General features: G+C 35.4%; 1 protein-coding gene across 1 annotated transcript in view; it reads right to left on the bottom strand.

Moving 5' to 3' along the window:
- The window catches only part of MALRD1 (MAM and LDL receptor class A domain containing 1), a 761302-nt gene that overhangs the window by 434836 nt on the left and 302025 nt on the right, over positions 1–24441 (bottom strand).

Below are 24441 nucleotides of genomic sequence, written 5' to 3' on the forward strand. Positions count from 1 at the left end.
GATTTCTGGGCATTGATTTTGTATCCTGCCACGCTACCAAATTGCTGTATGAGTTCTAGCAATCTTGGGGTGGAGGCTTTTGGGTTTTCTATGTAGAGTATCATGTCATCGGCGAAGAGGGAGAGTTTGACTTCTTCTTTGCCAATTTGAATGCCTTTAATGTCTTTTTGTTGTCTGATTGCTGAGGCTAGGACTTCCAATACTATGTTGAATAGCAGTGGTGAGAGTGGACATCCCTGTCTGGTTCCTGATCTTAGGGGAAAGGCTCCCAGTGCTTCCCCATTGAGAATGATATTTGCTGTGGGCTTTTCGTAGATGGCTTTTAAGATATCGAGGAAAGTTCCCTCTATCCCTACACTCTGAAGAGTTTTGATCAGGAATGGATGCTGTATTTTGTCAAATGCTTTCTCTGCATCTAATGAGAGGATCATATGGTTCTTGGTTTTTCTCTTGCTGATATGATGAATCACATTGATTGTTTTACGAGTGTTGAACCAGCCTTGTGTCCCGGGGATAAATCCTACTTGGTCATGGTGAATAATTTTCTTAATGTGTTGTTGGATCCTATTGGCTAGTATCTTGTTGAGAATTTTTGCATCCATGTTCATCAGGGATATTGGTCTGTAATTCTCCTTTTTGGTGGGGTCTTTGTCTGGTTTTGGAATTAAGGTGATGCTGGCCTCATAGAATGAATTTGGAAGTACTCCATCTCTTTCTATCTTTCCAAACAGCTTTAGTAGAATAGGTATGATTTCTTCTTTAAACGTTTGATAGAATTCCCCTGGGAAGCCATCTGGCCCTGGACTCTTGTGTCTTGGGAGGTTTTTGATGACTGCTTCAATTTCCTCCCTGGTTATTGGCCTGTTCAGGTTTTCTATTTCTTCCTGGTCCAGTTTTGGTAGTTTGTGGCTTTCCAGGAATGCGTCCATTTCTTCTAGATTGCCTAATTTATTGGCGTAGAGCTGTTCATAATATGTTTTTAAAATCGTTTGTATTTCCTTGGTGTTGGTAGTGATCTCTCCTTTCTCATTCATGATTTTATTAATTTGAGTCTTCTCTCTCTTCTTTTTAATAAGGTTGGCTAATGGTTTATCTATCTTATTAATTCTTTCAAAGAACCAACTCCTGGTTCTATTGATCTGTTCCACAATTCTTCTGGTCTCAATTTCGTTGAGTTCTGCTCGAATTTTAATTAACTCTCTTCTTCTGCTGGGCGTCGGGTCGATTTGCTGCTTCTTCTCTAGCTCCTTTATGTGTAAGGTTAGCTTTTGTATTTGAGTTCTTTCCAGTTTTTGAATGGATGCTTGTATTGCGATGTATTTCCCCCTCAGGACTGCTTTTGCTGCATCCCAAAGATTTTGAACAGTTGTATCTTCATTCTCATTAGTTTCCATGAATCTTTTTAATTCTTCCTTAATTTCCTGGTTGACCCTTTTATCTTTTAGCAGGATGGTCCTTAACCTCCACGTGTTTGAGGTCCTTCCAAACTTCTTCTTGTGATTGAGTTCTAATTTCAAGGCGTTATGGTCTGAGAATATGCAGGGGACGATCCCAATCTTTTGGTATCGGTTCAGACCCGATTTGTGACCCAGTATGTGGTCTATTCTGGAAAAAGTTCCATGTGCACTTGAGAAGAATGTGTATTCAGTTGAGTTTGGATGTAAAGTTCTGTAGATATCTGTGAAATCTATCTGGTCCAGTGTATCATTTAAAGCTCTCGTTTCTTTGGAGATGTTGTGTTTAGAAGACCTATCAAGGGTAGAGAGAGCTAGATTGAAGTCACCAAGTATAAGTGTATTATAATCTAAGTATTTCTTTACTTTGGTTAATAATTCGTTTAAGTATTTGGCAGCTCCCACATTCGGGGCATATATATTGAGGATTGTTAAGTCCTCTTGTTGGATAGATCCTTTAAGTATGATATAGTGTCCCTCTTCGTCTCTCACTACTGTCTTCGGAGTGAATTTTAGTTTATCTGATATAAGGATGGCTACCCCTGCTTTCTTTTGTGAACCATTTGAATGGTAAATGGTTCTCCAACCTTTTATTTTCAGGTTGTAGGTGTCCTTCTGTCTAAAATGAGTCTCTTGTAGACAGCAAATAGATGGGTCCTGCTTTTTTATCCAGTCTGAAACCCTGCGCCTTTTGATGGGGTCATTAAGCCCGTTCACGTTCAGAGTTACTATTGACAGATATGAGTTTAGTGTCATCATGATATCTATTTAGTCCTTGTTTTTGTGGATTGTTCCACTGAACTTCTTCTTAAAGGGGAATTTTAAGAGTCCCCTTTAAAATTTCTTGCAGAGCTGGTTTGGAGGTCACATATTCTTTCAGTTCCTGCCTGTCTTGGAAGCTCTTTATCTCTCCTTCCATTTTGAATGAGAGCCTTGCTGGATAAAGTATTCTTGGTTGCATGTTCTTCTCATTTAGGACCCTGAATATATCCTGCCAGCCCTTTCTGGCCTGCCACGTCTCTGTGGAGAGGTCTGCTGTTACCCTAATATTCCTCCCCATGAAAGTCAGGGACTTCTTGTCTCTTGCTGCTTTAAGGATCTTCTCTTTATCTTTGGAATTTGCAAGCTTCACTATTAGATGTCGAGGTGTTGAACGGTTTTTATTGATTTTAGGGGGGGATCTCTCTATTTCCTGGATCTGAATGCCTGTTTCCCTTCCCAGATTGGGAAAGTTTTCAGCTAGGATTTGTTCAAATACATATTCTGGCCCTCTGTCCCTTTCGGCGCCCTCGGGAACCCCAATTAAACGTAGGTTTTTCTTCCTTAGGGTGTCATTTAATTCCCTTAATCTGTCTTCATGGTCCTTTGTTTGTCTCTTTTTTCCTCAGTTTCCCTCTTTGCCATTAACTTGTCTTCTATGTCACTCACTCGTTCTTCCACCTCGTTAACCCTCGTCGTTAGGACTTCTAGTTTGGATTGCATCTCATTCAGTTGATTTTTAATTTCTGCCTGATTGGATCTAAATTCTGCAGTCATGAAGTCTCGTGAGTCCTTAATGCTCTTTTCTAGAGCCACCAGTAGCTGTATAATAGTGCTTCTGAACTGGCTTTCTGACATTGAATTGTAATCCAGATTTTGTAGCTCTGTGGGAGAGAGGGCTGTTTCTGATTCTTTCTTTTGAGGTGAGGTTTTCCTTCTAGTCATTTTGCTCAGTGCAGAGTGGCCAAAAACAAGTTGTATTGGGAAAAGGAGAGAAAGAGAGAGAAGGAAAGAAAAGAGAAAAAGAAAAAAGAAAAAGAAAAGAAAAAGGAAAGAAGAGAAGAAAAAGGGAAAGAAAAAGAAAGAAAGGTGAAAAAAAAAGGGGGTGGGGGAAGCAATCAGAAATCAAAAAGAAAAGAAAAAAGAAAAAAAGAAAAAAACAAAAACCACGGGGGAGTATCTTCTGAATCTGTAGACTTTAAGTCCCTTGACTTCCCCTGGAACTGGTCCGTCCAGCTGGTCTTCTGGGGGAGGGGCCTGTTGCGCTGATTTTCAGGTGTCAGCACTTGGGGGAGCTGCTCTGCCCCTGCCTGCTGCAGGGCTCAGCGGGGGTTGTTTACCCCGTGGGGCACCAGGAGGAACAGCCGCAGTTGCTATGGCAACTCTAGAAGCCTGGATTCAGCCTCCGCAGGAACTACGGGGCTCGGGGTTCTCGGTTCTCCGTCCGCAGGGCCTGGAGGCTCCGGGGCGGGGCCGCTGATCTGCTCAGCTCGGGGCAGGAGCGTCCTTGCTGTCCTGGGCCCTCCCGGCCTCTGCCTGTCCCGGGGGAGGCCGGATCCTGGGCTGTGTCCCGGCGCCCTGTGCTCCGGGGCCTGCGTTGTTGGATTCGCGCTCCCGCCCCGCAGCCCCCTCCGCGGAGCCGCTCCCGAGCCCCTCCGAACTGCTCTGGTGCGTGCTGCAGCCCTTAGGGAGCTCGGCGCACTCTCCTGCGCTCGCAGGTGTCTGTTAGTGTCCCCGGGAGCCCGAGGGCATCCCCGCCCTCCTGGGTCCTGCTCCAACTCCCTGCGAGCCCCTTTCCGCCCGCCCGGGAAGGTTGGTGCAGCTCCTGCTCCTCCGGGACGGGGCTCTCCTGTCCTGGGGACACTCGCCCCGGCCTCAGCCCGGCTCCTCCGGGGCCCCTCCCCCTCCGAGGCCTTTTGTTTCTTTATTTCTTTTTCCCCGTCTTCCTACCTGGATAGAAGCGCGGACTTTTCTCACTGTAGCGTTCCAGCTGGTCTCTCTTTACATCTCAGGCCGAATTCGTAAATTTTCAGGATGGTTTGAAGGTTATCTAGGTAATTTGGTGGGGACAGGTGATTTGGGGACCCTGCTCTTCCGCCATCTTGCCCCTCCTCCTCCAGCAATATATTTTTAAGAGACATGTCTAACCTGGACTTGTCTATACAAGATGTCTATACTGGAAACTGAAAAACAGTGTCGAAAGAAATTAGGAAAGATCTAAACAAATGGAAAAGTGGACCACTGGAAGACTCAATATCATTAACATGAAGTTTTTCTCTAGTTTCATTTATAGATTCAATATGAATCTATATAATAAATCTATCAGGTTCCTATCTGAAATAGAGTCTCTTTCTAAAAATTAACACGGATACAGTATACATACAAATAAATATACAAACATGTAATGGAAAGGAGTGTGAAGAACTTTTTGGGGATATATAAATGTTCCATATTTGTGATATATGTGGATGCATTCATCAAAACATCAAATTATGATGTATGTACTATGTATTTTACCTTTAAAAACTAAGAACAAATATCAAATTCTATTTATTTAGCTTGCTTCTCATAGTAATGTATGTTGAAAAAATTTGAAATTGGAATGACTTCTGCATATTCTAGATTTGAACAATTAAATATAAATATTAAAATTGGTACTAGACTATTGCTGTTGTAGATAAAGGTGACAAATATGAACATGTGAAATTGGATTAAAATTAGTGGTATCCATATAAATTCATGATGGATGGATGGAAGAATGGATGGGTAGATGGGGGCTGGCTGGGTAGATTGATGGCTGGGTAGGCAGGCAGATAGACAGACACACAGACAGACATGTGGACATATACATATATTCACTGGCTCTGTCCACTGAGAAGACCAAGAACCAATGATACGTTATTAAGAAGAATCTTGTTTTTTAAAATAGCATTCTCCACTAAAATGAATCAGAGCTCTTTAGAGCTGATACCAAGTCTGGGGAAGAGAAAAGTGTCAGATGAGCCTGGAATAAAAGGATATGATCAAAAAAGTTTGAGTTTTAAACATTTGAAAAGTTTATATAAAATGGTTTATAGTAGGTTTCCATTATCTAATCTGGAATAAGCTTATAATCAGTATAACTCATGATAATTATAACACCTTGAATGAAATTTAAATCTATGAGATCATAATATAAATAAAAAGTAAAGATACAAATAAATAGAGTAAAGGCAAAGCTCTTCTTTATAGTAGAAAATCAATTTATGTGGAATGAAGACATAAGAAAATCATCAGTGGGCTATATGATCCAGCAATTCCACTTCTGGGAACATAAAAAAAACTGAAGTCAGTAACATGAAGACAAAGCTGCACTCTGATGTACATTATGGTATTATTCACAATAGCCATGATATGGAAACAACCTAAACATATGCTGATGGGAGAACAGATAAAGAAAAAATGGTATTTACATAAAATGGAATATTATTCAGCCATAAAAGGAAATCCTGCCATATTTGGCAACATGGTAGAATTTGGAATATGCTAAGTGAAATAAGTCAGTCACAGAAAGACAGATACTGCATGATTCCACTTTTATGAGGTATCTAAAATAGTCAAACTCAAAGAAGCAGAGTAGGGATGCCTGGGTGGGCTCAGCGGTTAAGCATGTCTGCCTTCAATTCAGGGCATAATTCCAGAGTCCTGGGATTGAGTCCCACATTGGGTTCCCTGCATGGAGCCTGCTTCTCCCTCTGCCTATGTCTCTGCATCTCTCTTTTTGTGTCTCTCATGAATAAAAAAATAAATCTTAAAAAAAAAAAGGCAGAGTTGAGTGATGACTGCCAGGAGCTGCAGAGAGGGGCAAATGGGAAATTGCTCCTCAATAGGTATAAAGTTTCAGTTATGCATGATGAAAAAGCTCTAGAGATCTGCTGTACAATATAGTGCCCTTAGTCAACAATATTTTGTTCACTTAATAATCTGTTGAGGGTAGATCTCATGTTAAATGTTCTTCCTATGGAAGGAAGGAAGGAAAGAAGAAAGAAAATAAATCATCAGTAGGAGTTAAAACTAGTGGTTGAATGTTTGAAAACCAGAGCAGCATATTTTCATAGTCACCAGTATTTGCATATGAATTATTAACTATTTTTAAAAGATGAATTACTTTATAATAGAGATGTGACTGACTGTACCTTAACCAGTTAATCAAAGTAAATATCAGGTATAGTAGGACAAATTAATACCGGGCTTCCTGATATGATGCCCTGAGAAGGACCTCTGATTGCGTCTATAATATTCTTTTTTTTTAAGATTTATTTATTATTTATTTTGACAGAAAGAGAGACACGAGTGGGGAGAGCAGCATAGGTAGAGAGAATTTCCAGCAGACACCCTGCTGTGTGGGGAGCCCACCTTGAGATTATGACTCCAGATGAAGTCAGATGTTTAAAGACTGAGCCACCCAGGCACCCCTATATCTGTATTCTTGCTAGCACACTGAATATTTTATCTAGTTTGAGAATTAATGACAGAGAAATAATCAAATCTCTCCCAATGATGTGAATATTTCCATTTTTATTTAATTCTGTCAGGCTTTATTTCATGTACTTTGAAGATCTACACAGACACATTTCTCACATAAGTTCTTGATAACTGACTACATTATCTTAATTTTCCTTTTATCATTGTAATTTTTTCAATATAAATACTTTTATATTAATTTATATACTATATATATTTGCTGTCTTTAATACAACAGTTTTAAATATAAAGTCAGCAATAGGCTGGAAGTAAAAGGTTGGAAAAATATACACCCAATTGCTGTATCATGCTTTTTTAATTGATCAGAAATTTTTGCATTTTAGTTGTAATTGTTTGGCTATTTACATTTGATATAATTAATATTATGACAAGATTTAGATCTTTCATTTTATCTTTTTCTATTTTTTAAAATTATTTTCCCATGTGTTTTTTATTATCCTCCTCCTGTGTCCTTGTGAACATTTTTAGTATTCCATTTTAATTCTTCTATTAAGTTTTTAACTGCATCTTTTTATGTTTTAGTGTTGGTCTAATGATTGCATATGCACACTTAAGCATCACTATCTAGAGTTGATATTGTTCTTCATGCAAAATTTTAAGAATTTTGGTACAGTTTAATTTTACTCACCTCTTGTTCCTAGTGCTATTTTTGCCATATTTAAATACATAGGATATAAGAGCCATAAAACAAGTTTTCTTTAGAAAAGTCATGTCTCAAAGAAATTAACAAAAGAAAGGAGAAAATGTGGCCTTGTATATTTACCCACAAAATTACTTCTAGTTCTCTTCATTCCTTCCTGAAGGTTCAAGTTTCAATCTGGTGTCATTTACTTTTAGCTTGAAACATATCCTTTAAAACCTTTTATAGGGCATGCTGGTTTCACTTATCTAAAAAAATGTCTTTATTTTGCCTTAATTTTTGAAAATATTTTCCCTAGATACAAAACTCTATATTGATAGGTCCTCCCCTCCCCCATCTTAGCAATTTAAGTATAATCTTCCAATGTCTTTAGGCCTGGTTTTGGCTTTTGTTTTTTTCTGACAAGAAAATGATATACTATCAAGTATATGATTATTCTATTTTATATGATTTTTTTTCTGGTGTCTTTCAAGATTCTCTCTCTCTCTCTTTCTCTCTCTCTCTCTCTCTCTCTCCTTTTTATCAGTTGAATTAGGAGGTACTGAAGTGTAGTGATTTTCATTTGTCTAGATCATCCTAATCATTTTAAGTTGTTTTCCATAGATATGGAAAGGTTTTGATAATTATTTGTTCACATATTTTTCTGCCTCATTTTTACTCATTTCCTTGTGTTGCTTCATTTACATGTAAGTAAGAATATTTGATGGACTCCTGTGGAACTCTAAGGCACTGATCAGACTATTTTCATGTTTTATCTTCCTAATTAGATAATTTCCAATTAGTAGATTTGTCTTGAAGTTCAATGATCTTTCTCCTGTTGTCTCTGATATGCCTTTAAGTCATCCAGTATATTTTATTTCAGATAATGTACTTTTCAATTCTAGAATTTCCCTTTGGTTCTTTTTTCTGTTATTTTTCCTTTTCTCTTTTTTTCTTTACCTCCTCCTCTCCTTCTTCTTTTTCTTCTTCTCACTCTTTATTTTCATTATACCTGTTTATTCATTATAGTTATATTCTTATTTAAATCTTCAAACATATTTGTAATACAATGTAACACATTTGTAATTTGTAATTCCTTTAAATCCCCTGTTTACTAAATCTAAGTTTTCTGTCATCTTGGGTTCAATTTCTTTCTTTTTTTAAAAGATTTTATTTAGGGGATCCCTGGGTGGCGCAGCGGTTTGGCGCCTGCCTTTGGCCCAGGGCGCGATCCTGGAGACCCGGGATCGAATCCCACGTCGGGCTCCCGGTGCATGGAGCCTGCTTCTCCCTCTGCCTGTGTCTCTGCCTATCTCTCTCTCTCTCTCTGTGACTATCATAAATAAATAAAAAAAAAATTAAAAAAAAAAGATTTTATTTATGTATGTGTGTGAGAGAGAGAGAAAGGAAGAGCAGAGGGAAAGGGACACACAGACTACATACCAAATCTGGAGCCTGATGTGGGGCTCACTGCCATGATTCTGTGTTCATGGCCTGAGCCAAAATCAAGAACTGGATGCTTAATCAAGTGAACCTACTAGGCACCCTGGGCTCAATTTCTGTTGATTTGTTGTTGTTGTTGTTTCTCAAATGTATGTTAATTTTCCTATTTCCTTTTTTTTTTTTTTTAGATTTTTATTTTATTTATTCATGAGAGACACACAGAGAGAGGCAGAGACACAGGCAGAGGTAGAAGCAGGCTCCATGCAGGAAGCCTGACGTGGGACTTGATCCCCGATCTCCAGGATCACACCCTGGGCTGAAGATCGCGCTAAACCGCTGAGCCACCTGGGCTGCCCTGTTTCTTGATATGTGTAATTCTTTTCTTTTTACTTATATTCTGGAATTGTAGATGATACGCTGTAGCATATTTGAGTTATGTCATGTTCCTTAAAAATGTATCATACTTTTTACAGTTAATTCCTGACAGATCTTTCTCATCTAATCAGGCTAAGTTTCATTATTGTTTTGGTTAGATATATGAAAGTTTTCCACTTATCCTAAATTATACCCCTTATTCATAACTTGAGGTCTTATCATGGTCTCCTTTGAATGCTTGAAGTGTTTAATAATACCTTTAAACACTGGCTGTGTTGGAAATTGAATATGTCTCCAACTTGCATTGCCTCTGGAATAAATATTCTGTTCTTAGCCCTGCACCAAATAGTCCTTAGACTCCTTAGAGAGTCTAACTCTTAGATTTTGTGGTTAATACCCACAAAATCTCCTAGAGCAATTGCAGGGACCAATGCCTTTTTCTCAGATAGTCACCCACTTCAGCAGCCAAGAATTCTATTTTCTCTCTCAACTTAGTAGCACTGCTATTATTTTTTAACTCTCCTGCTCTGTGATACAAAAATTTCCTCATATAGAAATCTGTGACAATCTTGGGGCAATCAATCCTGGGGTAATCATGAGCTCATCTTTTGTGTTACCATTTCTCAAGAATCACAGTCCTAAGCTATAGATTGCTTAATGATTGAAAAAAATGGTCTCATATGTAATGTCCCATTCTATTTGTTTTTGACAAAGGAACAAGACCAGTAACAGCTTTCTTATGATAGACGGAAGCACAAGTTCTTCCTTAATATTAATTTATATTCTAATGTCTAAAGTTTTCTTATTCTTTTATTATTGTTTCAATAATAAGGATTAGTAGTACACACACACATTGGTGAGATATAGAAATCTATCCTCTTCCTCTTCTCTCTAGATACAGAGATAGATAGATAGATAGATAGATAGATAGATAGATAGATAGGGAGGTCAATGTAGAAATATGCAGCCCTCTTGGTAATAGTATGCAAACATGCATACATCTTTTATGCTACTATGTTTAACCTTTTCATATGTATCTTTAATCATCTTTTACATAAATTGTTTAAACTGTAATTACTTAAATGCATTTTCATTTCTCTTTTATCCAGGAATTATTTAAAGAAGTAAAAAAATTATGTATCTAATTGCCCTGGCATTTTAGCTTAAACTTGAAAATTAATATTTAGTTTTACCACATTTTCAGTAAATAATATGACCTAGTAACTTCTATAATAAATGTAGTAAATTGTCTCCCAAATCTTAAAAATTTGTAAATGTAATAAATATGATTATAAAATACTTTTAGTGCCCAAAGTTCCATATATAGGTATTAATTTAATGCTATTTATCATACTTTTAAAATACTCTATCCCTTTTTACCTTACAGTTCACCCTTGAACAACACAAGTTCGAACTGTGTAGATCCACTTATACATGGATTTTTTTCCTATATAATACAGTACTATAAATGCATTTTCATTTATGATTTTCCTCATAACATTTTCTTTCTTTTACCAGCTTTAAATACAAAATATGTTCACAAAACTTAAAAAAAGGCAGATGTTCAACCAACTGAACCACTCAGGCACCCCTGGTATTAAACTTGTAAGACTCTTAAAAAAAATTAGAAAATATGTGTTAGTAGACTGTTTATGTTATTAGTAAGGCTCCAGTCAATAGCAGGCTACTAGTGAAATTTAGGTAAAGTAAAAATTACACAGGTATTTTGAAATGCATATGTGGGGGTGTGTGTGTGAGGGGGTTAGCATCTCTGATCCTTGAGTTTTTCAAGGGTCAATTGTAATTAATTAGCTAGTTAGTCTGTATGTCTTTTAATCTAATCAGAAAGCTAGAGGTATTTTGAAATATGGTTCAACATTTGGATCCTCGTATTTTTCTTGTTATACTGCAAATAGTTTACTTTTATATACTTAGTTATGCTATTTAAGGCAGAAAGCTTCAAAATTACATCTCCATTTTAAATTTCACCTTTTAACATTCAATAATTTTGATTCAGAATTTAAAATTGACTCACCTTTCACTCATCATAAATCTTTGTCCATGTTTTTATTCACTAACATCAATGTCTATTTGTCTAATGTAATGTCTACACTTATTTAAAGATCACTAATACTCCTTTGGTAAAACTTACTGATTAGTTATTAATTAATGTAACTCAATTTTAAGTAGTTTAAATACTTTTAATTTTGTGAAAGCCATATTGCCTATATTCTGACTATTATTTGTTTTACATATGCCCTATTGTCTTATCACTGTTATGTATGGTACTAATTTTCATCCTATGTCATATATCTATTATTTCCCCTCAATCTTTCATCTCTTTGAACATTTCTTCCTGGTATTCATACCACATGTTGAACATGCACGACATATATAAATTGGTTTTATCTGGATTAATGTAATAAAAACATTTCGGAAGAATGAGATATCTCTGATGTTCTATTTTTTGTTGTTATTTTACTAGTCAACATTTAGGAGATATTGAAAAGCTGGTTATGTCAATAGGGTATGAAACTTTCCTTTGACTCATTCAATATTATTTGGTAATTTGTAGAAGAGATACACATGGAGGTCATAAACTATTCATATTCCACTTCTAGTGCATAATAGATTATAATTAATGTAACCTTTTATAATGAGGTGGAACTATTTCTTCTTGGCCCTATGACTATTTAATTAACAGAACAAAAAAAAAACAGAACAGAAACAACTCAAAAACACAAACCTAAACTTGTCAACTAACACCAATTCCTAGATTATTCTTGGCTGGATGCATTTTCTAACCCTTCAAGAGCCAGTGCCAGTCCTCACTAGTCCTACATAAGCCAAAATGCAGCTTCTTGCCTTCTTTTATATGATGTTGTGTCTTACTTCTGGAAAATGACTGTGGGGGGATGAAGAAAATGTAAATCAGCCTTCTTTTGTTCAAATTTTAAGGAGAAAACTCTCTTAAGAAGTTAGATACTATGTTATGTTCTTTAAAACCAAATAGCTTTATATTGACTATGTTACTTAAAATAAAACCAATTTGCCTTATATTGATGGATCAAATTCAAAAGCTTTATGTAATTTCACTTTCTCTTTTGTATAGATAGAAAAAGCAACTTGATTTTTGAGAAATATTTAGGTAATGGGGAGTGACAGCACCAGGATGACAGCATAGTTTGTTTCTGACTTCACTTCTGCCATAAGAACTATTTAAAAAAAAAAAAAAGACACCATTGCAAGAATCCTAAAACATAGAGGTAAGTGTGAATTAGCCCCTGCATCACAGGGACCACAAGAGACTGTATCAGAAAGATTTAAAAGGTAGCTACACATTGACTGCCTTGCCCCTCCCCCAGGTCAGTTCAGCACCACATAGAGAGGTCACCCCTGAGCCTCAGTTCTTCTAGAAGGAAATGAGAAAACAAATGGGACAACAAGAACTTCCCAGCATGATACGTCATTTCACAGGAGCTCCACAAGGATTGCAGGGAAATCTGCAGGGCTCAACAACTGGGAATCACACTGACAGAGAAGTTAGAGGGGCTTGTAAAAGGCTCAAGGATCTTGGCAGACAGAGTTCATACTTTAAGTGACCAAGGAGTAATTCAAACCAGCAGTTTTACGCATCTGCAGAATCAAGACATTATGCACCCCAAACAGGAAATGTGGAAGATTGCAGATGTGCCTGATTTGGATCCTCAAAAGAGTTTAGCTGGCCCCAGAGACAGGTGTGCCTACAATGAGGCAAGTAGCTGAATCACATCCCCACACTCTGTAGAGTGTGTCTTCTACCACATATGACTAGAAAGACCAGTGATAACTGCTAGAAGCAGTGTGGTCCAGCGCCACCTGAGCTGAGAAGTGAGTGGGTACAAGTGATCATCTCTAGAACAACACCAGTTACAGGCATCAAGTGTCCCCCTGCATTCCCCAGGCAGGGGGATAAATTCATAGTCAAGGCTGAGGGCATATCCTGGCCCTGTCTGACTTAAAGTCTATATAGAAAAAACTAAAAGCCTAGAGAGACCCCTCCCCATCCTAGCCAGACAAGGGAATTCAGACATAGCCCCATCTACTGTGGAGTGTCTCATGGCCCTATCTGATCAAAGGAACTGTCAAAAACACCTGGAAGCTACATATAAGCTAGTGATGCTCAAACCAGGGGACAAACAGATAAGGCCAACAGTTTAAAGAGCAAAGCCAAAAAAAAAAAAAAAAAAAAGCAAAGCCAGTAGTCCTGTTTGGCCACAGAACCTTGGGTGTAACCTGGCATGGATTAACACAGCAAAGATTTTTATTGGCTTTAACTATTTCTCCTGCTGAGAATCTAGGGCAGAGAATTGAATTCATAGCCCTGCTGAATACTGATTTTAGCATATATGACCAGAGTACCTACCTTGAGCACATAAGAAGCTGTGTAGTGCAATAAACACCTCTATGAGAGCACAGCTCATGACTTCCCCTGTATGCAGAGCAAAACTGGTAGTCTCACATGACCAAAAAATTCAGTGCACACTCTGGCCTGATTTGGGTCCCCAAACAAGTAGCCATACAGGTTCTGGGTTCTTATCTGGCTGCTCAATTAGGGCTGGGAAGCTAATTTATAATCCCACCTACTAAGGAATATAGTACCCACTACCAAAAATCTCATAAACCTCACCAGAGAATCAAAGCAACAGAAGGCCCATAATACAACCTCACATGTGCAGGGAACCAAGTCAACAGCCCTATCCAATTATTCCCAGCTTACAGATCAATCCCCTATCTTAGCCCTCAGAGTTCAAACAGTTCTTTCACCAAACATAGACCAGACCCCAAGTGTCCAAAGACATTATCAGCAGGCACATCCAGAAACCTGAACTGAGCTGATTAAGGAAAGCGCAGCCATCAAACACACATAGACACACACACAGAGAAATTCTACAGTTGAAAAACATAATAACTGAAACATTCAATGTAGTTTAAATGCATATTCAATGATACTAAAGAAATAATCAGCAACCTGGAGAATAAGACTTTGGAAATTATCCAGTCAGAGGAACAGAAAAAAAAATGAAAAAGAATGAAGGAAGCCTATGGGAATATGGAACACAATGAGAAGAAACAACATTTTCATTATGGGAATTCCAGAAAAGGAAGAGAAAGACAAAAAAATACAGAAAGTATATTTAAAGCAATAATGGCTGAAAACTTCCCAAACCTGGGGAAAGAAATGGTCATTCAGATTCATAACAGCCAAAGGATCCTGAATACATTTGACCTTAATAGAACAAAAATGAAACACAATTTAATTATAATTAAATTGTCAGAGGTCAAACACAAACAAAAAAAATTAAGAGCAATAAGAGAATAGAGAGAAGCTACAAACAAGGGGAACTACATAAGACGTTGTTGTATTTCTCAAAAGAAACTATTCAGGTCAGGAGAGAATGGAATGACATATGTAACATTTTGGGAAAAAATGTCAACCAAGAATTCTACACCGAATAAAGCTTTCTTTCAGAAATGGAGGAGGGGTAAAGATTTCCCCAAACAAGTAAAAAGTGATAGAGTATTACCACCAGATCTGCCTTACAAGAAATGCTAAAGGGAATTGAGTGTATGAAAAAGATTGCTAATTGATAACATAAACACATAAAACATAAAAGGTAGTGTAAATCTTACTGGCAACAGTAACTATATAATTAAAGTTAGATTCTGTAATATCAAATAATGATGCATAATTCATTTACAACCCTAGTTTAAAATTTTTTTAAAAAGATAGTATAATTACCATAACTACAATAATCTGTTATTCATTACACAATATTTTAAAAGCATGTAAATTATGACATAATGACTTAAAATGTAGAAGAGGAAAAAGCAAAAGTATAAAGTTTACTAATTCTATAAAAGTTATTTTCAGTTCAAAATAAGGTGTTTCATAATTTTATGTAAGCTTCATGGCAACTACAAAGGAAATTCTGTAGTAAAAACACAGGAGACTATGATAATTATTTCAAAGCCTACTGATATCAAGAAACAGCAAAATAGAAGATATAGCATAAAAAACAAAGAACAATGGATCTATAAAATATAAAGAAAGCAATGAACAAAATGTCAATAGGAAGTACTTACCTATAATCATGTAAATCGACTACATTCTCCAATTGAAAGACTAAATGGATTAAAAAGAAAAAAAAATATCCAACAGAATGCTAAGAGACTCACATTGGCCTTAAAGGCACATAGACTGTGAGTAAAGTGATGGAAAAAGATGTTTCAAGTAAATAGTAACTATTACTAATATTTTAATAATAATGCAGGGGTAGCTATACTTCTATTGGACAAAATAAATTTTGAACTAAAAATGATACAAAAAAGGAAAGGTCATTTTATAATGATAAGATGGTGAATGCTCAAGAAGATATAACACCAGATATTTATGGGTCCCAAATTACAGTACCTAAATATGTAAAGCAAAACCTAGCAGAGATAAAAGGAAAAATAAATAGTAACCCAATAATAGTTGGGAACTTCAATCAATACCATTTCTTAACAATGAATAGATCATACAGAGAACCAATAAGGAAACAATAGACTTCAACAACACTACAGGCCAAATGGACCTAACAAATATATATAGCACATTATATCCAACAATCGCAGAATACACAGTTTTCTTAAGTGGACATAGAGAATTCTCTAGGATAGACCACAAAACAAATTTTAGTGAATCAAGAAGACTGAAGTATCTTCTTTGACCAGGATACATGACACTAGAAATTAATAGCAAAAGAAAAAACTAGAAAATTCATGAACACATGAAAACACTCTCCTGAACAATCAAAAATTCAAAGAAGAAACTTAAGGGAAAATTAAAAAGTTCCTTGAGACGAAAATGGAATCACAATGTACCAGAATATGTGAGACACAGAAAAAGCAGGTCTCAGAGGGAAGTACTTAACACCTATGATAAGAAACAATAAAATACCAAATAAATAACCAATTTCAAGATTTATCATATAGCTGGCTTTAGTTAACAAACTATGGTACTGATAAAGGAATAAAAACTTGGATCAGTAAAACAGAACAGAGAAGCCAGAAATAGCTTTACACACATAGAGCCAATACTTGGTAAGGCTACAACAACAGTCAAATGAAGGGATAAAAGTTTTGTCAATCATGCTGCAGGAATTAGATAACCACAGGCAGGAAAAATCTTGACCTAAATCTTGCACCTTAAATGAAATGTTTAAAAAATAATTAATTAATTAATTAATTTATTTATTTATGATAGACATAGAGAGAGAGAGAGAGAGAGAGAGAGAGAGAGAGAGAGAGGCAGAGACACAGGAGGAGGGAGAAGAAGGCTCCATGCCGGGAGCCCGGCGCGGGACTCGATCCCAGGACTCCAGGATTGTGTCCTGGGCCAAAGGCAGGTGCTAAACCGTTGAGCCACCCAGGGATCCCCCTCAAATGAAAATTTTAAAAATGAGTCATAAACTTAAATATACAATACAATACTATACAACTTTAACAAGAAAACATAGGGAAAAAAATCTGGGACCTAGGACTTGGTGAAGCATTTTCAGATACAGTATCAAAAGCACGATCCCTAAAGGAAAGATCTCTAAATAGGATGGTATCAAGATAAAATTCAAATCTGTGCTCTTTTCCTGTGAAGGGAATGAAAAGACAATCTAAATCCTGGGAGACAATATTTGCCACTTATTTGTCAAAGGACTTATAGCTCAAATATTTTAAGGAAACAAAAAACCTTCAAAACTCATCATTTTGAAAAAATTAAATTAGAAAATAGGCAAAAGACATGAAGAAACATTTTGCCAAAGAGTATATATACATGACAAAGAAACATAAGATGTTCAGCATCACTAGATATCAAGAAAGTGCAGATTAAGCCATGACTAGGTATTACTCCACATCAATAAAACAACAAAAATAAAAAGAGTGAAAATACCAAATGCTCATAAAATAGCAGAGAAACCAGATCTCTCATGCATTGTTGGTGGTAATGCAAAAGAACACAGTTGCTCTGAAAAAATAGTACCATAGTCTGTTACACTCATGCCATGGGACATGACTTAGTAATAAGTAAAGAAAAATGACTTACGTACATAACAATTTTGATGGATCATAGGAAGATTACGCTGAATGAAAAAAGTCTCAAATGGTCACATACTATATGGTTCCATTTTTATTACTTCCTCAAAATGACTAACAATAGACATGGGGGAACAAAGTCGTTTCCCAAGGCTCGGAATGGTAGGAGTAAGTGTAACTATAAAGGAGTAGGTCAAGGAAGATCTTTGTGGGGATGGAATATCTTGCTTGCATTACATAATAAAATGAAAATATGCATGTAATAAAATGCCATAGAACTAAATATGTATATTGAATCAAAGTCAGTTTCCCAGTTTTAATAATTATTCTAGGGTACCAATGCAGGAAATGCATGAAGGGCACACAAGATTTCTTTCTATTACCTTTGCAATATCTGATGAATTTATAATTACTTCAAAATTTGAAGTTAAAAAATTCATATCATTTTCCTATTATCATTGGGTAACATCATTAGGAATTTAATTTCTTTTGTATATCCTTATTCTATCAAGTAATAAATTTTTGAATCAACATCTTCCAGACTGTTTCATAAAACAAATGTTCTGTACAGAATATATTTGTTCCCATACAAAAAGGACTTGGGGGATAATCTGGAAAATCCTATTAATAATATCAACTTTTCAAAAATTCACAAAGCACAAATTGATTGAAAGATGCTCTTAACACGTAAATTGTTTCTTTCCTGATAACCATGTGACTTCATAAAATAGAAAATAATACCCTAGCACCTATTACTTAAAACATTGGGTTAGTGAGAGCAGTGACTGGGATTAGTAATTTTGCAAAGACTATGAGAGCTGAGTTCCACTCACTCAGCTCCAGTCTACAGTGATGAATTTCTGATGCTCAAGACAGTTGATCCTTCACCAGAAGTCTTTTTTTTTTTTTTGACATTATACCTGGCCTACTTTCTCACATAATCTCCCAAAGAAAACAAAAGCTATTCACAGGCTATGATTAATAAAGTCGCTAAAAAACATACCAGCTATTTTCAAGGTGATGTATTACTTTTGAAAGCTCATGATGAGATTAGTATTTTATATATAACTAAATTATCCCCACTTGTCCCCTCCAAAAGTGATTTGTACTTATTTTAATTCTCATTCCTAATATGAATGTTTATGTATCTCTTTTACTAGAGAGGGAGTCCACAGTTATTTAGGTAACATCTTGTTTTTTTATGTTTATACTCCAGGGCCACTTAGATCAGAGGTACCCAGTGTTTATCAAATAAATAAAAGTACATGTCATATATGTAAAATTTTATTATGGTTAATTCCAAAATGCTTGGTTGGACTTTATATGATTATTGACAAAGAAGGAAGTAATTATCTAGGTCAGTGGTATTCAGTGATGTGCATTACTGCACTGTTGCCCTCCAACTGGGGGACCCTATTCTTTGAATTTCATTTTTGCCACAACTGAGCACAAATTCTGATATGCTAAAAAGTTTCAGATGGAACACTGAACTCGATATGGTAGGGAAGTAATATACAGAATTTTACAATGAGAAAAAGTAAAATATATATAAAATATATATACTAGTATCATGCCATACCCTCCCATTCCCCAAAATTCACCTATTTACTAAAAAATGAGAGATTTCTGCTATAACAAATGAGAGAAGGCAGTCAGGGTATAAATAAGTCAACAAAAAATCCTGAAGGATACCTATGTCAGGAAATTATAGTTACACATTTATAGAAACCAAAGGACAATGCTATTAAGATGGTGATAATATAGAAAATACTGTGTTTTCATTATTGCTGACTTTTTAAAAATTTTTGTTTTCAAAATTTCAGGCACAAATATCTGATTTGTCTTAATCTATTTTTTTCATTCTTTATTCAAATATCAATTTGAATATTATTTTTTTCTTGGCTTAATCTATTTTTTCATTCTTTATTCAGATAGCAATTTCTCAGTGAGGATGTCTCTGCCCTATTTAAAACTAGAGCCACCATTCCAAATATTTTCTTTCCTACTTTTCATTATTACATTTTGCTAGAGCACTTACCAATTATGAGATATATTGTGTCATTTCACTTATTTTATTTATGTTTGTGTCACTTTGCACCACCACCAACCACAATGAAAGATCCTTGAAAGCAGGAAATTTGTCTACATTGTTCACTATATCCAAATAATTAGAACAAATGCTGGTACATAATAGATGTTGAATAAATATTGCTGCATGAATAAATGTTCATTTAAAATTTTTTCTTAATACATCCAAAAAATTATGTCTGGTAATCAAATATGCATACCCACTAAACCTTGACTTCAATATAACTCTATTAATTAAACAATTCAAGAAGATATATGCAGAACGATTTTCTTTTAATTTAAAAATTAACTATTGCCAATGATTGAAAGCCTGATATGAGTGCATGTGCCATTAAGGAAATAAAGAATAAAATAAGAGCTGTCCTTTCACCAGACAATGTTTTCAGAATTTTGTATTGTTTTGATTAATGCTTCTAAAATTTTAATGCACGCATGAGTCACTGGAGGATGTTGTTAAAATGCAGTTTATAATTCTGGGGTGGTTACTGAATTCTTTTTTTAAAAAATATTTTATTTATTTATTCATGAGAGACACCGAGAGAGAGAGAGGCAGAGACACAGGCAGAGGGAGAAGCAGGCTCCAGGCAGGGAGCCCGACATGGGACTCGATCCCAGGTTTCTAGGATCAGGCTCTGGTCTGAAGGCAGTGCTAAACCGCTGAGCCACCCAGGCTGCCCTGGTTACTGAATTCTAAGAGCTGTTTACACATGGGCCCAGATTTGAGTAGCTGAGTTTAGATATATTTTTAACAATGTTGATTGCACACTAATATTTCTAAAACCTGATATTTTGAGGAATATTTTATTCAGTAGGAAAAATGTGCTTTAAAATATTTTTAATGACTCAAGTAAGACTATTTAGTAAATGAGTAAAAGAGCATGCTATATTGTTTATCAAATGTCCTTTCACCAAAAGGGAACCCTAAATAAACTATGATCTGTGAATAATGACTACACATCCAAGTAGGGTCATTGATTGTAACAAATCACCACTCTGTTGGGGGAAACTGATGGTAGGCAAGGTTGTAGGTGTATGGGAGCTCTGATTTCCTGTGAACCTGAAACTCCCTTTAAATACAGTCTATTGGGATGCCTGGGTGGCTCAGTGGTTGAGTCTGCCTTCGGCCCTGGATGTGATCCTGGGTCCCGGGGAGAGAGCCTGCTTCTCTCTCTGCCTATGTCTCTGCCTCTCTCATAAATAAATACATAAAATTAAAAAAAAAAAAGGTCTACCGAAAGTAAAATAAAAATGACAACCTACAGAATGAGAAAAATATATTTGCAAGTCATATATTTGATAAGAGCTTTTCAGATCTAAAATATATAAAAAACTCCTATAACTCAACAACAAAAGACAAACCATCCACTAAAGAGATGGGGAAAGGATTTCCATAGACATTTCTCCTAAAAAGTATACAAACAGTAAGTGCAAGAAAAGATGCTTAACATTATTTGTCAATAGGGAATGGCAAATCAAAACCACAATGTGATTCTCCATTCTATAACAAACTAGGATAGTTAAGCTATTTTAAAAATAATTATAAGAATGGGGATCCCCGGGTGGCGCAGCGGTTTGGCGCCTGCCTTTGGCCCGGGGCGCGATCCTGGAGACCCAGGATCGAATCCCATATCGGGCTCCTGGCTCCCGGTGCATGGAGCATGGAGCCTGTATGTCCCTGCCTCTCTCTCTCTCTCTCTCTCTCTCTCTCTCTGACTATCATAAATAAATAAATTTTAATAAAAAAATAAAAATAAAAATAATTATAAGAAGTAAAATAAATAACAAGTGTTGGCTAGGTCCCAGACCTCATCTAAGGATTTGCTAAATATCTGTCCTCCTGGCCTGTTCTTACCATGCTTAACATTGTGATTTGCCCTCTCTCCATTTATGGTCTCCCTCAGCTTACTCTGTATTTTCTCACAGTGCTTGCCACTTTTTAACAAACTCTATAATGTACTTTATAGACAGAGGGGGTAGGTGGAAAGGGGGGGGGAAGAGAGAGATTTTGTGATTAAATCTAGAATATGAGAAAAAAACATTTTTGTCTGTCTCATTTACTGATGTATACTAGGTGTCTCCAACATTGCTTAATATGTAATTTCTTAATAAATATGTGTTAAATTTATTTGCTCTGTTTTCTCTACCTCCTGTGATCATTTTTGACAGGGTTTTAAAATTTTATGTCTTTCCAAACCCTGTCTTATATCTATATTCTATTCCAATAATTTGCACTATTAGCTAATTAGTTTCTAATGGAAGTCTTTTATTTAGGATATAAATTTAGGATATTTATTTGGGACATAAATTTTTCTCTAAGCACTCACTTAGCTAAATCTCACAAGCTTTTTATGCATTGTTTTTATTATTATTTATTTAAAATATTTTCTAGTTTTATTGTAATTCTTTTGGAGGGGTGGGCATAGGTTATTAAAAGTGCGTTTCTCCTAACCTAATAGGTATTTTCCAGCTTTTGTTTTCTAATGGATTTCCAGCCTAATTAAAAATACATAATGTGTCACTTTAATCCATTTTAAATTATTGACATTTCCTTACTGTTTAATAATATAATATCTCTTTTTTGGTAAATATTCTATGTATGTTTCAAAAGAATAGATATCTGCAGATGGTAAATACAGGGTTACATTTGCCCATTACTTACTAATTATGTTGACTAAATATTTACCATCCTTACTAATCATGGTATAGAATTAAATTATTTTCAGTATGCCTGAGACATTCTTAATTGTGTATGAACAATAAATACGATAATTAGAATATATGGTGAAACAAAAAATATGGTTGCTTTCCAAAGAAGCCTGTATATCATTGGCAAAGATACGTTCAAATAGGATTTTAGAGTTATCAGACATACATATCATTTTCCTGTTGACTGTGCTTCATATTTTAGACATATTACTTATATAATAAAGCCAAAAATAATATTTTATTTTTTCTACCAGATTTTGTTTTCAGAGTCTATACCAATCTGTGGAAAATTAAAGCAGCAGGTATTTCCATTTTAGAAAAGATTATTTTCTCATTTTCTATCAGAGACAGTCCATTTCTTTAAAAGGAATTTTAAATTCGTTCTGTTATTCCTCCATGGTGTATTTCTACCTAATGATATTTCAGAAGGTTTTCTTAGAATCATGATATTAAATCAGTCTTTATTTAGAATTCTCAAAAAATCAAAGAACAAAAACCCCAAGCACTATGGAAGTTAAGGTTAAATTTTTTATTGATTGCCACTCAAATTTCTGAAATCAGTTGCTATGGTAATTTTTAAGATTTTTTCCCCCTTCCTATTCTTCTTGATCTATTTAGAGCATCAAAGTTTAAGAATATATACAGGATAATAAATTCATAGACCATATGTTAACAACTCTATAATTAAAACATTTAAAATTATAGAATGGGAACATAAGTAAATTTTTTAAAAATACATAATAAAAATAAGCAATGCTATTTAAAAAATCATACTCATGCATGTGAACCACTATCAAAATGTGGGTTTCTTTTTAAGGTCTAGTGTCATGTTGTTATTTGTTCTAACAAGCTGAAAAGTTGTGTTTTTTCTATATATCTGGAAGTAATTCAGCTTTCTTGCTTCAGTATTACTGATATGAGAAACCCCACTCAAAACTTAAGAGTGATTTGGTAATCAATTCACCAAAAAGCATGTTCTGGTGCAAATTTCCTTCCAAAATTTTAAGATTACTTTTACAATTTTTTCATACAAAAGAACCACCAGTATTATGCTAAGTGAAGTAAGTAAGAGCAAGACAAATACCACATGATTTATATGTGGAATCTAAAAAAAAAAAAAAACTAAACTAAACAAAACAAATGAATAAACAAACAAAAAGCAGAATCAAACCCATAAATACTGAGAAACTGATGGTTGCTGGAGTGTAAGGGGATGGAGGATGAGTAAAATGAAGAAGGGGAGTGGGAGACACAGGTTTGCCATAGGGAATAAATAAGTCATGGGGATGAAAAATACAGCATAGGGACTATAGTCAATGGTAATGTAATTGCATTGTATGGTGACAGATGGGAGCTACACTTGTGGTGAGCATAGCATTATGTACAGAGCTGCTGAATCATGATGTTGTACACCAGCAATTAATGTAACATTGTGTGTCAACTATCCTCCAGAAGAAGGAACTACTAAGACAGTAAGTTCCCATACATTACAGACTCTCTTACCACATCAGCATCCTTTCCTAAATACAGACAAAGCATTTCTAGAAATAGTTACAAACTTAGAACCTAAATACAAAGAGCTGCAGGAAAATTTAATCATAAATAAATCGACACTTTCAATACTGAAAAACTGCATTGAATTTTATCTGGGGAAATTTTATCAATTTTTACATAAAAATAAAATTCAATCATAATATCTGCTCTATTTGACTGATAACCTAATAGATTTGTGATACTGAAGTGAAAATGGCAATGAAGAAACTGCAAAATCATTTAATGTAGAAAGTAACTAAACATGCAGCAGAAAACATTTATAAGGTAAAGGTAGATATTAATTCAGAATTCAAGATCAGCCGAATATTTTTGCTTGGTTCACATGTGCTAATAACAGATACTGTAAAAAAAATCTGCAACTGAAGGGACAGTTACTGGATATAAATAGAATTTCTACATCTGTAACTTTTTTTTATATTTTAAGATTCATTTATACACAGAGGTGGTATAGTAGCTTCAACAAAGCAGGAAATCATAAAGTGCTTGTTTCTAGGACCAACTCTGAAAACATTAGTCTTAAGAACCACTTCTGTTGGCAGCTTCATCGCTATAATATACACCAAGAGTGTCTGTCCCCCTAACCCCACAGGGTTTCTGTGAAGATCAAGCAGACAGTAGTAGATTAGAGGACTTTGAAAGTTAAAAGTTCTATACAAATGAGAGCTCTTAATTTACTGAAGACATTCTTGATATTCCAGGCTTGGTTCAACAACAACAGCAGCTCAGACTAAAATATTCTTGCTCAGAAATTATTCCTGGTAAGTGGAATAATTTGTCAACCTTCATTTCAACAATCTGTATTCATCT

Source organism: Nyctereutes procyonoides, unplaced genomic scaffold (assembly GCF_905146905.1).
Source record: "Nyctereutes procyonoides isolate TBG_1078 unplaced genomic scaffold, NYPRO_anot_genome, whole genome shotgun sequence".
In the NCBI taxonomy this organism is placed as follows: domain Eukaryota; kingdom Metazoa; phylum Chordata; class Mammalia; order Carnivora; family Canidae; genus Nyctereutes; species Nyctereutes procyonoides.